Raw genomic sequence first — 14,199 nt, 5'->3', positions numbered from 1 at the left:
GAACTGATATATTCATGTATTACTTCATGCCTGCAATGACACACTTATCATCCTGGCATATCAGTTGCTGCTGAACACGGTTTCATAACTTTAGGATGGACATTGTTATTTTGTATTCATGACAGACGCTCCAAAGACCCCCTCAGTGACCGTGAGTCCCTCTGGTGAAATAAAGGAGGGCAGTTCAGTGACTCTGAGCTGCAGCAGTGATGCCAACCCAGCAGCTGAGTACACCTGGTTCAAGGTTAATACAGATCGTTCTCCCAGAAAGATGAACCAGGGGCCACAACTCGTCTTTAGCTACATCGTGTCTTCAGACTCTGGACAGTATCGCTGTGAGGCTCAGAATACGATAGGGAAAAGATATGTTGACAACACTATTGATGTTAAATGTGAGTAAAGAAATACGCAAAAAAATTAGCTTACATTTTTCAACATTTATGATTAACCCAAACTTCTCCACTTTGTGATTTTCATTGTCATTAACACTGTCATGAATATAAATGTACATGTTGTTTTTACATGTTTCTTTGTGTCAAGTCGTGAGATTTTGTGTTCATGCATAACAGATGCTCCAAAGACCCCCTCAGTGACCGTGAGGCCCTCTGGTGAAATAAAGGAGGGCAGTTCAGTGACTCTGAGCTGCAGCAGTGATGCCAACCCAACAGCTAAGTACACCTGGTTCAGGGATACTACTGATCGTTACTCTAGCCACATGAACCAGGGACCACAGCTCATCATTAGCTACATCTGGTCTTCAGACTCTGGACAATATCGCTGTGACGCTACGAATAAGCTGGGGAAAAAATCATTCACCAAGTCTATTGATGTTAAACGTGAGTAAATAAAACACACAATAAAATGAGCTTAAATACAGCATGTCAACATTTATGGTTAACCCAAACTTCTTCACTAATGTAATCATTTTCATTATCATTACATTAACACTGTCATGAATACAAATTTGCAAGCTGTTTTTACATGTTTCTTTGTGTCTCAAGTCGTGAGATTTTGTGTTCATGACAGACGCTCCAAAGACCCCCTCAGTGACCGTGAGTCCCTCTGGTGAAATAAAGGAGGGCAGTTCAGTGACTCTGAGCTGCAGCAGTGATGCCAACCCAGCAGCTGAGTACACCTGGTTCAAGAACAACCAACCTCTGCTCTGGGGACCAAGACAACGTCATACCTTCCCCTCACTCCGCCCTGAAGACAGAGGAACGTACCGCTGTCACGCAGGGAACCAATATGGACATTTGAGCTCTAACTCGATGTTCTTAAATGTTACATGTGAGTTGACAATCTGATTAATCTGTAAAAAAATTGGTATATCTTCTCTTTAAATTTAGAGCTGGTATTCATGTATAACTGCTTGCCTGTAAACAACTATGACTCCCTGGCATTGCAGTTGTTGATAAACACGGTTTCATAAATTAAGGATGGATATTTTTATTTTGTGTTCATAAAAGATCGTCCAAAGACCTCCTCAGTGACCGTGAGTCCCTCTGGTGAAATAGAGGAGGGCAGTTCAGTGACTCTGAGCTGCAGCAGTGATGCCAACCCAGCAGCTAACTACACCTGGTTCAGGGAACATGAAGACTCAGTGAAAGCATCAGGACAGAACTACTCCATCACTAATATCATATCTGAGCTTGGAGGAAACTATTACTGCCAAGCACATAATGCAATCGGACATCATAACTCCACATTTTTGATAATTAAAGGTAATTGCCAATTTAAAAGAAACACACACCTTTTACATAGTCAGAGGCACACAGTTAAAAATTGGCCTATTTATGATGCATTTTGCCATCAGTGTTTTTAATCAACTGACTATGTTACAGTGACATCATCATCATCATCCTCATCATCATCCTCATCATCACATCCAGCAATGGTAGCTGTAACAACCATTGTTGTCCTACTGGCCACCATACTCCTCCTCGTCTTACTCTGGATGAGGTAAGATATTGTCTCTCTCTTTCTCGTTTCACATTCCTTTATTTGTCCTGTTGCTTCTTCACCTCTCTGTTCTCTTATCCAGAAGAAAGAGGGTCTACAGTAAAGCAGTTGGACAGAGAGGAAGGCCAGATACCGTAGAGGAGGTGAGACACAGGAAGCCATTTATTACTAACCCAGCCTTTATCAAGACACACTGTGGAAATTCCCTGAGGCCACAACACAAGACCACACAAGAGACTTCTAGTTGTTTCCTGAGTAATTTGCCATCTCTGTTGCTCCAGTCCTGTCGCTACGAGAGACTGTACATTTCAGTATCGGTATTTTCATAAAGAACAATCTGAAGTTGAACCCTCGGCCTGATTTGGACATTTCTGAACTGGAGATAATGTTGATTATAATGACATTTTTCAGCTTAAAACAAAGGCCATTTTAGTGGGGATATGCTACAGACCTCCCAGACAGAATGAATGTTAGAACTGTTAAGAAACTGATTGCTTCTGTCATAATGATTTTACAAGAGAGTGTACCTCACTGGGCGTTTCTAATGTTCCATCAGGACGAGGGTCGATCTTACCTAGAGATCTTTATACAAATGTGAAAACTCCAACAATCTCTTTGGTAGTCGCCACCATTGTGAAGTTCAATCAGTGGTCAGGGTTTATCAACTGACTGAATGAGGAGCAATTCAACTGAAAGCTATGCCAAAGCTGAAGATAAAGATGTTGGGCTGTGAGACAAGGGAATGGATATTTGGGGTTTGAGACAGAGGTCTAGCAGGGAAGAGGAGGAGATGAGGATGAAGGTGATACACATGAATTGTTTGATTAGCTCCTCAAGTGTGGTGGAGGGATAGAGACGGTGTCTGGCAGGGGAAATGTGTCATCAACTAGCAGTGGGGCCAGAAATAGGGCTCTGGCAGGGAGGGGAATACAGCATGAGGTGAAACCGCACAACTTGTCATGTTTGCTAAAAGCGGGCGATCTAGGGTGGGATCTAGGGTGAGATCAAGGGTGAGATCACAAAGGGTGAGAGGAAAATCTGGGATCTGGGGAGACTTCTGCCAGCGAACAGAATGAGAAGTTTGTTGAATTTAAGTAAAGAAATGTCTAAATTTGCTTTAAAGAAGCAAATCAAGTTCAGAGATAAAAAATGTTTTAGCAGCTGTACAGATAGAGGAATGCTTGCAGTAAGTTAGTGAGGCCTACATGCAGCCTGCATGGTGAGACCACTATTCACGACCAAGGGTCTCTAGATGACTGTCTTCAGGAAATGTAAAGTGTTTTCTAAATTATCTCTTCTTTCTTCACTCCCCGATAGCCACTACCAGGTCCTCTGTATGAAAACGTTTCAGCTCTGACCAATCGATTGGCTCCTGCAGCACAGAGAGAACCAATAGAAGAGCAGGATGACCATACCTATGCCAGCATCCACACCTCTCGCTCAGAGAACCAGGAAGTCCCTCGCTGTTGGGTTGGCTCTAATGTCCAATCAGACCAAGCAGTCTTTTATTCTGTGGTCAACATTAAGAGACTAAACGCTGGTCCTGGGTAAGCTTCTCTTGGTATTTCTAAAGAGATAATATAATCTACATTTTGGGACTTTATCAACCCAATGGATCGATAAATGGATCTGCTTTCTTCTTTTTAGAGAGAGTGACCAGACAGAGGCGGCAGAAACCTCAGAGTTGTACAGCACCGTCAAAGTGGTCTAAGTGACTCATCCATTTAGTTAAACAGGACAATATGCTTGCTGCATTTATTTTTGTTTATTTGTTTTTTTAAAAGTGACAGTGCACATCAATTTACATTTTTAGTTTACACTCAAAATGTTATGTGCCAGAGTTAGCAAATAGCTAATTTTCATCTGTTCATCTGCATATCCTATGGTGCTTAATTACCTGGACTGATACATGATCTGATGAATCTTGATTTTATTTGACTTATTTACTAGATTGTTTACGTTCCACTTGTGATGGCCCCAGTGAGGCCACGTCTTATCCAAGGCCTCTTGCTCTTTTGGATATAGCTCTGCTTCATCGCTACCACCTGCTGGTTACCAGGATGTACTGCACCTGTGAGGGGTTGTCTTAACGATACCAGCTGCTGGTTACCAGAATGTACTGCATCTGTGTGGGGATGTGTTAAACGGTACCACCTGCTGTTTACCTGGATGTACTGCAACTGTGAGGAGAGATCTTAAAGGGACACTGTTTAAAAATTACTCCCATCTAGTGGTACAATTGTATATTGCATTCAAACTAATAGTGCTCTCTTGTTCAAAAACTACGGTGGGCAGTATGTGCCAAGAAGCTGTGTCATGACATCCAATACTACCTCATCGAGTCATTCGAGTGATGATGAGGTTTGTTATTTCAAACAACTTTCAAACTGCATTGAATCATTAGTGTAAGCTAATGATGTATTGAGTAATTACTCCTCGAGCAAGATAGTGAATTATTTCAGTCATCATTCACGCTGGCTCAGAGTGAAAATGCGTTTGCATTTCCTGTACCACATAGTGCTTTTTGTCCCTCTCGGCAGTTCATAGACCGAAAGAACATGGAAGCCTCAATGAAGCTTACTCGTCCTATGTAACTGCATATTAATTATCCTTCGCTCAGGAGGATAAGTGAGATTTTTGGCAGAGATAATTTTACACCAATTATTTAAGAATTAATACGTTGATTTTAGGTAATAAATGACTTAAAATATTACACAGTGTCCCTTTATTGGACAATACCTGTCTGGGTTGGTTAGCTAACCATCCTTGCCGTCTCCTGGCTGCACTAAAAAAATATTATATTTACAGAGGATTGCCCCTGTTCATTATCTTTTTCCCCATTTTAATAAAACAAAATTGTACAACAACTCTTTGTGGGACCCAAACAGAACATTGCTCAACTGATTCTGAATAAATTGCCTTTGCTTAGAGCATGTGTATAAAGTTATTGATGTTCTTGATTTCTATTAAATCAAATTCTTTTGGCGAATGCAAAGGTTGTGGAAGTAGGACAGCCATTGTTACAATAATATACATGTACTATTCTGGTAGTTTTGCAAAGCAATGTGAATATAAACACAAAGTAGGCCGACCCACATTGTATATTCATGATGAAACCACTCCCCAGTTCCACAATGAGCCCATCCATGCTTGTGTAACGTGAGTGTTCGGTATGTGGTGGTGGATCACTCTTTATGAGAATAAACAGCAGGATGGAGACGGATGACTTTCTCAAGCGGTACTTTACTTTTCTTCACAACTCACAACAACTCCACTTCCTTGTTCGGACCCCTCACGTGACTCAACTAACCAATCAGGAGCTAGAACTTAGACTGAGGTAAATTTGAGGGAATCAGAGAGGCAGATTCAACAGAATATCCTGACTGTTATATGTAAATTTGTAAATAATAATTGTGTAACATAAATATGTAAATGATTAATTGACTAAACATTGTAAACACTTTTCTAGTAAATTAACTCATATAAATTGTATAACCTTCTTCTACAACTTTCACATAAAGCTCAATATGATAAGCCCCCCCTCAATACTTTCATAACACGATTAAAATTGTGTGATGAAATGTATTTTTGTGTTCTTGTGTCTTGGTAGTCTGGTGGTGAATGAGCAGTCGGTTTGGAGAGATCAGTTCTATGACGGAAACGTGAGGAAAGACTAAAGAGAGAGGTACAGTCCAAGGTCCCAAAAGATTTAAATGTTTCAACTTACTCGCACACACAAAGCTATCTTTAAGATTAGGCATGGGCGTTTCTGGGTGTCTTTGTCCATCAAGGTAAGATGTGGTTTGTGTTGTGGTCTTCAGAGGCTGTAGGGCTCAGACTAGCATGATCCTGGTTCCGCATCGGATTCCCTTGTATGTCAACCCAGTCTCACGGAAATATGTGAAACTGTCACGTCACATCATTTAATCTATTCATTCGTGATCTGGGACACGTAATTTCAATTTTTTCGTGCCAAAAGCACAAATTTCTAACTCATTCGAAAAATAATGAAGCATATACCTTTTTTCGATTGCGGTTTGCCTACAGAGCAGCGCACCTGCATTAAATATATCTGTGAATTGTCACAATTTCCCAGAATCAAAGGTGAAAGTAGAAACGGGTGGCCAAAAGCTGTCATATTGTTAGAAATTTGTGCTTTTGGCATGAAAAAATTGAAATTACGTGTCCCAGATCACGAATGAATAGATTAAATTACGTGACAATGTCACATATTTCTGGGAGACTGGGTTGTGTATGTACAGTGCTGTAACTATTTGATTGTATGACTAAAATACTGTAAATTCTGAAGTACTTCCATATGAAACAGACAAAGAAATATAAACCCCCATATTTCCCTCATTGAAGGTAATTTATTTTACGGTTGTCAGGGAAACAGCTCACCTGATCGCCCCGTGGATGGCTTTGCACATGGTGAGTGCCTGTACCACCTGGTACTTCACAAAGTACTTAATCATGAAGTTCTTCATCCCTGACCTCCTGTAACACCCCGTTTGTCCACCAGGGGTCTGCAACAGATAACTTCAGCCTGCTCTCATCACCATCGACTACGGACCTTTTGGCTTCATGGAGTCCTACGACCGAGTAAATACAAACATTCAGGTTTCCCTAGCTGGCTCCAAAAGGGCCTCCTGGTTACCATGTAGTTTTGTATCTCAGCCATCTTGTATCCGTGACCGAATTTCTCATATATTTTTGAAAACTTTTAATCTTTAAAATGTGGTACACGAGAGGGGGGGAGAATGAGCACCCCAATAGGACGGACCTACAGTTAACGACAAACGCAGACGAATTATCGACAACGACTGCAGAATGTGTCTGCGGCAAAGTATGCAAAAACCCGCGTGGCCTGAAGATCCACCAAGGCAAGATTAAATGCTTGTTGAAGGAGCAACTGATACAGCGCACAGGGATCACCCCTGATGAGACGCAGGAGGAGCCAGGCCCGGAATCACCCCACAGTGCTCGGAACCTCCACGTACCAGTAGCCCCAGACCCAGGCAGAGTAACCGAACATCGTCGGGTCAAGTGGCCTCCGGCCAGTAAGGAGAGACAGTGGCTCCAGTTCGATGATGATGTGGATACGATCCTAGAATCAGCAGCCAAGGGCGACGCAGACGGGAAGCTCAAAACCATGGCAACCATCATCATCAGCCTTGCTGTCGAGAGGTTTGGTACAGTGGAGAAGTTGGGTACCAAGACCCCCTACATGAACAACCGTAGGGCAGAGAAGATCAGCCAGTTAAGGCAGGAGCTGCGGGTCCTGAAGCGGCAGTACAAGGTAGCGCGAGAAGAGGAAAGGGATGCACTATCAGAACTTCGCGGCATCCTCAGGAAGAAGCTCACCACTCTTCGAAGGGCAGAATGGCACAGACGGCGGGGGAAAGAGAGGGCCAAGAGGCGGTCTGCCTTCATCGCAAACCCCTTTGGAGTCACCAAGCAGTTGCTTGGGCAAAAACGAAGTGGAAACCTTGTTTGTCCCAAAGAGGAGATTGACAACCATCTCTGCAACACATACAGTGATGCTGCTTGGGAGGAAGACCTAGGTCCCTACAGATCTTTGATAGACCCCCCAGGACCCACCACAGACTTCATCAGCAAGGAGCCCAGTTGGATGGAGATTCAGGAAGTTGTCAAGGCAGCCAGAGCCAGTTCAGCCCCTGGACCAAGCGGAGTGCCCTACAAACTATACAAGAGGTGTCCCAGACTCCTTCACCGGCTGTGGAAGATCCTGAGGGTTATCTGGAGGAGGGGAAAGGTAGCCCAACAATGGAGATTTGCAGAAGGTGTCTGGATTCCCAAGGAGGAGAATGCTAAGAACATCGAGCAGTTCAGAACGATCTTGCTGCTCAGCGTTGAGGGGAAGATATTCTTCGCCATCCTATCCCGTCGGTTGACGGAGTTCCTCCTGAAGAACGAGTACATCGACACCTCTGTACAGGAGGGCGGAATCCCAAAGGTGCCAGGATGCCTCGAACATACAGGTGTGGTCACACAGTTGATCAGAGAGGCAAGAGAAGGGAAAGGAGACCTAGCACTGCTGTGGCTCGATCTCACCAACGCTTATGGATCCATTCCTCATAAGCTAGTGGAAACAGCACTGGACCGGCACCATGTCCCAGGTAAAATTAGGGACCTTATCTTGGACTATTACAAGAGTTTCAAGCTGAGAGTCAGAGGTGACATGCTGTATGCTGCAAAGCATACAGCATGCTTGGAGTCACAGGAGCACGTCAGAGAAAGGCCATCAAGACCACCACAGAGGCAGCTGAGAAGGCCTCTGTGGCTCAAGAGGGGCGATCCGTGGGTACATGCTACTTAGACACAAGTTGGGACTTGATCAATCCCGGCTGGGTCGCCTGGTTGAGGGTGTATGATGTTGCGAGACCCGAAACACCCAATGACCCCAGGTTCCATCACTGATGATGTGTCTAAGTGCATCAATAGATGTATATTAAACTAACTTGTATCTAGTGAAATAGCTTTACACTAGAAAGGGGAAATTGCCTAGGGTGCCTTAGATTCGCAAAGATGGGATAAAAGAGAAAGAAACGGTTGTGACTTTTTTATTTTAGTTTTGATAGTTAGTATAGAATACTAATTATTAATACAATTAATAGTAATCGTTAATAGTGGTTGAATAATTCATAGGCTTAAAAAAGTTACGAAATTAGCCATTTAGTGTAGCACACAGCTCTAAGCACTTTCTAAAGTCGATCTACCTGTTTCTCATTCTGTTCCTGGATTTATTTTCAGCCATATCATAGAATAATTTGTGTCCACAGATTTTGTCCCCAACACCTCAGACGACGAGGGCCGCTACAGCATCGGAGCGCAGGCTGACGTGGGTCTGTTCAACCTGGAGAAGCTTCTAGAATCCCTGCAGCCCGCCCTCTCCCCCAGCCAACAGCAGCGGTACGTACAACTATGGTCCACATGGTGTAACGTAAAGCAGCACTCTCTCATACCAGGAGATAGACCAGCGTGACCATTGTCCTTTGAGTGTGTAAGGGTCTAACTTGAGGTCTGTGTGTCCTCCCAGGGCTGCAGCTGTGTTAAAGGGCTACGCTGGACTTTACCAGATGAGGTATGAATACATATTGTGTTGATCGCTTTCTTCTTGGGCTCTTGGTATTCCAACTTTAGACAGTGGTTATTTGTCTTATATATGTTGTTATTTGGTTTCAGATTTCACCAGCTCTTCAAGGCCAAGCTGGGGCTACTGGGTGAGGAAGAGAAGGACGGGAATCTTATAGCCTTCATCCTTAAGGTAAGACTCTACCAGCAAGAAGATTAGAACGTATTGAGCAGCAGAAGAGAGAACCAGACCATGGCAGCAGCACCAGAGTGTAGTCCAGGCCAGCGTTTGTAATGTAGTGGTATGTGTAGCCCTTCAGGTAATTTGAAGGAGGGCAGTGGGTATTTAATATAAATTTAATATATATATTTTTTCCTTGTTTTAGTTTAATTTTGTTGTTGGTTTTGTTAAATTGGAAATAATTCAACTCAATATGATAAGTTGAATCTGAATAGAAGCTACGTAAAGCATAATCTAAACTGTTTTCATATTTTCCCTCCACAAACCGGTGAAAGGGCCGGTTTTGTGCCGGTGAAAGGGTTACTTTACTGAAAAAATATCTGAAAGGTGGTACATTAGTAAAAATAGTATGAGACCACTGTTATCTAGTCTGTTGAGGTTAAGGGGATTTGTCATTCATATAAGGAACTGGGTTACACGGGAACCGCAGGGGTGTGTGTGTGTGTAGGTGACGTGGGCTCTTCATGACCTCTCGTCCCACCAGCTGTTCTCTGATTGGTCGAGGTTGTACCTGCTCAGGCTGGCCAGGTGAGCAAGACAACGTCATGTCTCTTCTCAACATTGCATCTCTTCCTCAAACGTATTGTTTAGCTGGTCTAGATTGTACTTTCTGTGATTTGACCTTTTAGTCTGTCTTTCCAGACAGGAAGGCGATAATGACGAGGATCGACGGCACCGGATGAAGAGTAAGTTCATCAAATCACCCGATTTCAGCCCAACATATGGTTTATTTTTCAAGAAACTGCAGTGTTTCCCATACATAGACCAATGTGTGGCGCAGCGCCACAGAATCAAGCACCACAAATTGATTCTGCTTCATTTTTTATTTCTATTTTTTATTTTTAAGTGTAAAGAAAAATAAATATATGAAATGCAGTTATTGTTGAGATAGGCTACAGTGTTAGACTGCCTGGGTACCCCCAGTCCCCCAGTTCTGCGGTGATTTGAATTTGCTCTTCAGCAGGGGCTGGAGGGCAATACATTTCTTTCCGTTTCCGATCCGCTTTTACTAGAGCCAATCACCAAGCTGGTTTTTCCCCCTGGCGCGCTATTGGCTGGTTTAACACAATGACGACAGGGAAGCGATTGTTGCGATCGTTGGTCTGATTGGTTGAAGGACTGTTATTATTTTATTTACATTGTAACATTATACTATTGATTTTCTTTACCAAAAAAGTTAAATACAAGTACCCCCCCCCCGAATTCCATTTTAAAGACGCTTAAAGAAGAGAGTAAACTTGGGTAGTATCCGCGAGTATGATTTCTCAGCGTCTAATCTGATTGATCAGGCTAGACCCATCATCCACTGGTCATGGATTACCTTGAGATACACATTTTTGCGGCTCAATAGTGCTCAATAATTTTGTGTTGTTTAAACATAACACAGCAGATTGCATACAGAAGACCTAATCATTATGCCAGCCCCACAAAGTAAACATTGCATAACTTCTAGGCTTTTCCTTCTAGAGGCCGAGTTTTTGTATCACTCCCTGGAATGTCCCACTGTCACCCGGCAACAGTTTCGGCTTCTCGACTATTAAAGACAGATGTCTTCCTATCAAAGTTTTGAATCGCCAAGATTCAAGGTCACCCCTTCTAAAGTGCTGTGAATGTATCCACAGGTGTGAACCCCAGGTACGTCCTGAGGAACTGGATGGCTGAGTCGGCCACCAGGAAGGCAGAGACCAACGACTTTTCAGAGGTTTGTAAAACGCTTCAGAAGCTTCTTGACCATACAGTTCGTCTGTGATTTGAATTCATCAATATTGTTAAAAAAAATAGGCATGAATGACTACTTTAAGATGATACATTCTTATGTTTTCATGTGTTTTTTTGTATCAAGATTGTATCAGTTTTTACCATCTTGCATGACATGATTCTATGTAGTGTATTTTCCACTTCTGACCACCAGGTGGTGCTGTTACATGATGTTCTGGGCAACCCCTTCATAGCGCAAGACGCTGCAGAGGGGACAGGCTATGCAGCGCGGCCTCCGCTGTGGGGGCGGAGGTTAAAGGTCAGCTGCTCTTCCTGATTGAAAGAACATCTGTCATTGTTTCAGACACACAGATCTGTGTGTATGAAACTACAAGAGTTTTTGTTTCTGAAAATGTCAGCTGACCTCAAACTTAAAGGTCAGAGCCACCTGAGAACTCATCATTCCCTCCCTTTTATTTCCTGTTGGACAGAAATACGGAGAACTTGGATATTTTCATCTGTTACTTCCCCAGGGTAGGCTGAGCATCAGAGGCTCTGTGTCCGAATCTCTGCTAGCTAGCATGCTAAGTGCCCTAACATGCAACGTAGCATAGCATCCACAGGGAATATGTGTGTACATTTAAGGAGAAGATGAAACAGTAAATTCTTAATTGATTTGCGAAATGGATCTTTATGTTGACTATATTAATACCAATCGCATAAACAACAAAAATACAACTCACCATCAAATCAGCCTGCAGATATTATTTTACACTTTACTACACCGTGTGAATGTCTGTTTCTTGTGTCATGATGTGTTGATTTCACCTCAGGATTTTTGGCACCAGATTTCTGTCCCATTTCATGTGTTCATATATCCTGTACAATGTCCTGTGTTCATATCAAAATCTGCCAATAAGCAGTCAATTGACCATGGAGACAGTAAGAAAGGCCTGATTGCGTCTAAGGAAGACATTTTAATTAAAAATTATAGATGTCTGAAGGTTTTTCCAAAGCACTCTGTAATCTCATGAAGCCTAAAATGTTTATTTTATTTTTTTATAATTTATTAAAACACATGAACAGATCATGTTTTCTGATAAAATCTAACTGGATCCAAGGTATCATAGAAACATGGTGTATTTTATTATTTCTTTCTTTGCTGATGTAGATACATTCAAATACTTCAACAACAAATATAAAATAGTAGGCCTACCTGTCGCTCATTTCCCCCAAAAGATTCTTCCAAGCGTTGCTTTGATCGCTGAAACATGTGCAAGGTGCTCAAATTAATTACTCACGTTTGTCATTGTGCATTCGCTTTCATCCAAAGCGGCCTCAAGAGGGAACAGAAATTGTTTGCTTTGCAAAAAACGTCTGCCTTTTTATTTCCTTGCGGTGTATATTGTGTGCTTAATAACCAATATATTATTTAATTTCGATTAAAATAATATGTTTCTTGGAATTGGTATCCATTATTATCAATTTTATTTTCTGCTCTTCTCTTCAAACAAACCAATAAAAAATAAAGAAAAGACAAATATTATGTCTCCTCCATTTCGGACACTTTGCGCTTCCTCGGGATAGCGAAAATAGGTTCCTCTTGCCATCTCTCTGCCCTCCTCCGTGAAATGAGCAAACCGTCTGCAATGACTGCACACACACACACACACACACACACACACACACACACACACACACACACACACACACACACACACACACACACACACACACACACACACACACACACACACAAATATAGTTTTTGTAGGTCATTGTTAAGGTTGTGTTAATATTGGAATTCACAGGAAATCTGCTTCAGAATCTCCCTTCAGTATGGAGATTATCCAACAAAGTGGAGCACCACCACTTCCTGAGATGTGTTATGTCATGCTGTGGAAGATAACAGTATATCAGTCAGAATTAACTTCCAAAGACTGCAATGTTTGTACTCGACTACATCATCATTTTGCACTAACTTTAGCCATTTCATTTTCATATATTTTCCTTTATATATATTTGTATGTATCTAGTATACTATTTGAAATTTGAAATAAATTGCATGTAATTATAACTATTATTTAAAGTGTCTGCTATCGTGTATAAATAAGTTAGCTTAAGGCAGTGGCGTCCCTATGCTGTTTTATTCGGGGATAAAGCCTCGGATGTTATTTAATTATCCCCGAATATGATCTTTGGGAAAAAAATAAAATATTCATAAACATTTAGAAGTAGCCTAGTCTAGATATACATAGTCCTTCTGGCAAGAGCATAAACAACAACCTGTTTACCACCTCAAGTGTATTAACCTATCCTATCAGTCAGATCTGTGCGTGTGTGTGTGTGTGTGTGTGTGTGTGTGTGTGTGTGTGTGTGTGTGTGTGTGTGTGTGTGTGTGTATGTGTAAGGTCTGCCTCACTTGTATTCATTTGCAATAACTTGAATGGAACTTCAGACATTTGGGGATAGCATAGCAGTCAGGTAGCTATTCAAAGCTATAATAAACCGCATATTTCGTTTATTTAGATAAAGCATTATGAAAAAGTTTGCATGCACAATAAAGCATACACATAAATTTGGCGCGCAGCATTTTCATTTTCACTCTGGGTTAAGCCCCGGATGTTTATGAAACCTAGAAATCCCCGCCAAAATCTATTCTCTTGAGTAGAGGCAATAAAAATGCGATATGCGTGGAAGAGAGACGGAAGGAGAGGAGAAAAGGATTAGAGGGGAGAAGGAGAAGAGAGAAGGAGGAGTAGTATTTAGTGAACAGAACTGTATGGAGTGTATCTATTGTGTGTGTGTGTGTGTGTGTGTGTGTGTGTGTGTGTGTGTGTGTGTGTGTGTGTGTGTGTGTGTGTGTGTGTGTGTGTGTGGGGGGGGGGTATCTAGATTGTATCTATATTAAGTTAATCTTTGGTGTGTGTCTATTTGGTGTGTTTATCTTTATGGTGTGTATCTATATGGTGTGTAACTATGGTGTGTGCGTATCTATATGGTGTGTACCTATGGTGTGTGCGTGTTGTGGCATCCCGCCACTTAAACCTCGGCCCGGGCGGGTCTGAGGTGGGGTGATTGACGGCGTATACCGCCGCCACCCACTGAGTGGCGACGAAGAGCATCACTCTCTCCCCAATCAGCGAGATTGGGGGACACCTGGCCGGAGGCAGAGGAGCCATTTTAAAAGGAGCAGGAGGACTGAC

The 14,199-nt window shown here is 42.3% G+C and overlaps 2 protein-coding genes and 2 long non-coding RNA genes across 4 annotated transcripts in view; all 4 read left to right on the top strand.

Moving 5' to 3' along the window:
- LOC115536918 (B-cell receptor CD22-like) overlaps positions 1 to 14,199 on the top strand; it is a 92,975-nt gene that overhangs the window by 21,677 nt on the left and 57,099 nt on the right. The gene's annotated exons all lie outside the window — the stretch shown is intronic.
- Positions 1 to 14,199, top strand: part of LOC115536924 (uncharacterized) — a 37,790-nt gene that overhangs the window by 6,243 nt on the left and 17,348 nt on the right. The window lies entirely within an intron of this gene.
- On the top strand, positions 5,542 to 9,739 carry LOC115536937 (uncharacterized). Its single transcript, XR_003974747.1, has 6 exons — positions 5,542 to 5,644; positions 6,348 to 6,390; positions 6,482 to 6,561; positions 8,763 to 8,892; positions 9,020 to 9,064; positions 9,166 to 9,739. It is a non-coding gene; the product is annotated as an uncharacterized LOC115536937 (long non-coding RNA).
- LOC115536929 (uncharacterized) lies at positions 9,740 to 12,508 on the top strand. Its single transcript, XR_003974738.1, has 4 exons — positions 9,740 to 9,823; positions 9,938 to 9,981; positions 10,918 to 10,997; positions 11,208 to 12,508. It is a non-coding gene; the product is annotated as an uncharacterized LOC115536929 (long non-coding RNA).

This window comes from Gadus morhua, chromosome 23 (assembly GCF_902167405.1).
Source record: "Gadus morhua chromosome 23, gadMor3.0, whole genome shotgun sequence".
In the NCBI taxonomy this organism is placed as follows: domain Eukaryota; kingdom Metazoa; phylum Chordata; class Actinopteri; order Gadiformes; family Gadidae; genus Gadus; species Gadus morhua.
This window is presented reverse-complemented; position numbering and strand designations above follow the sequence as displayed.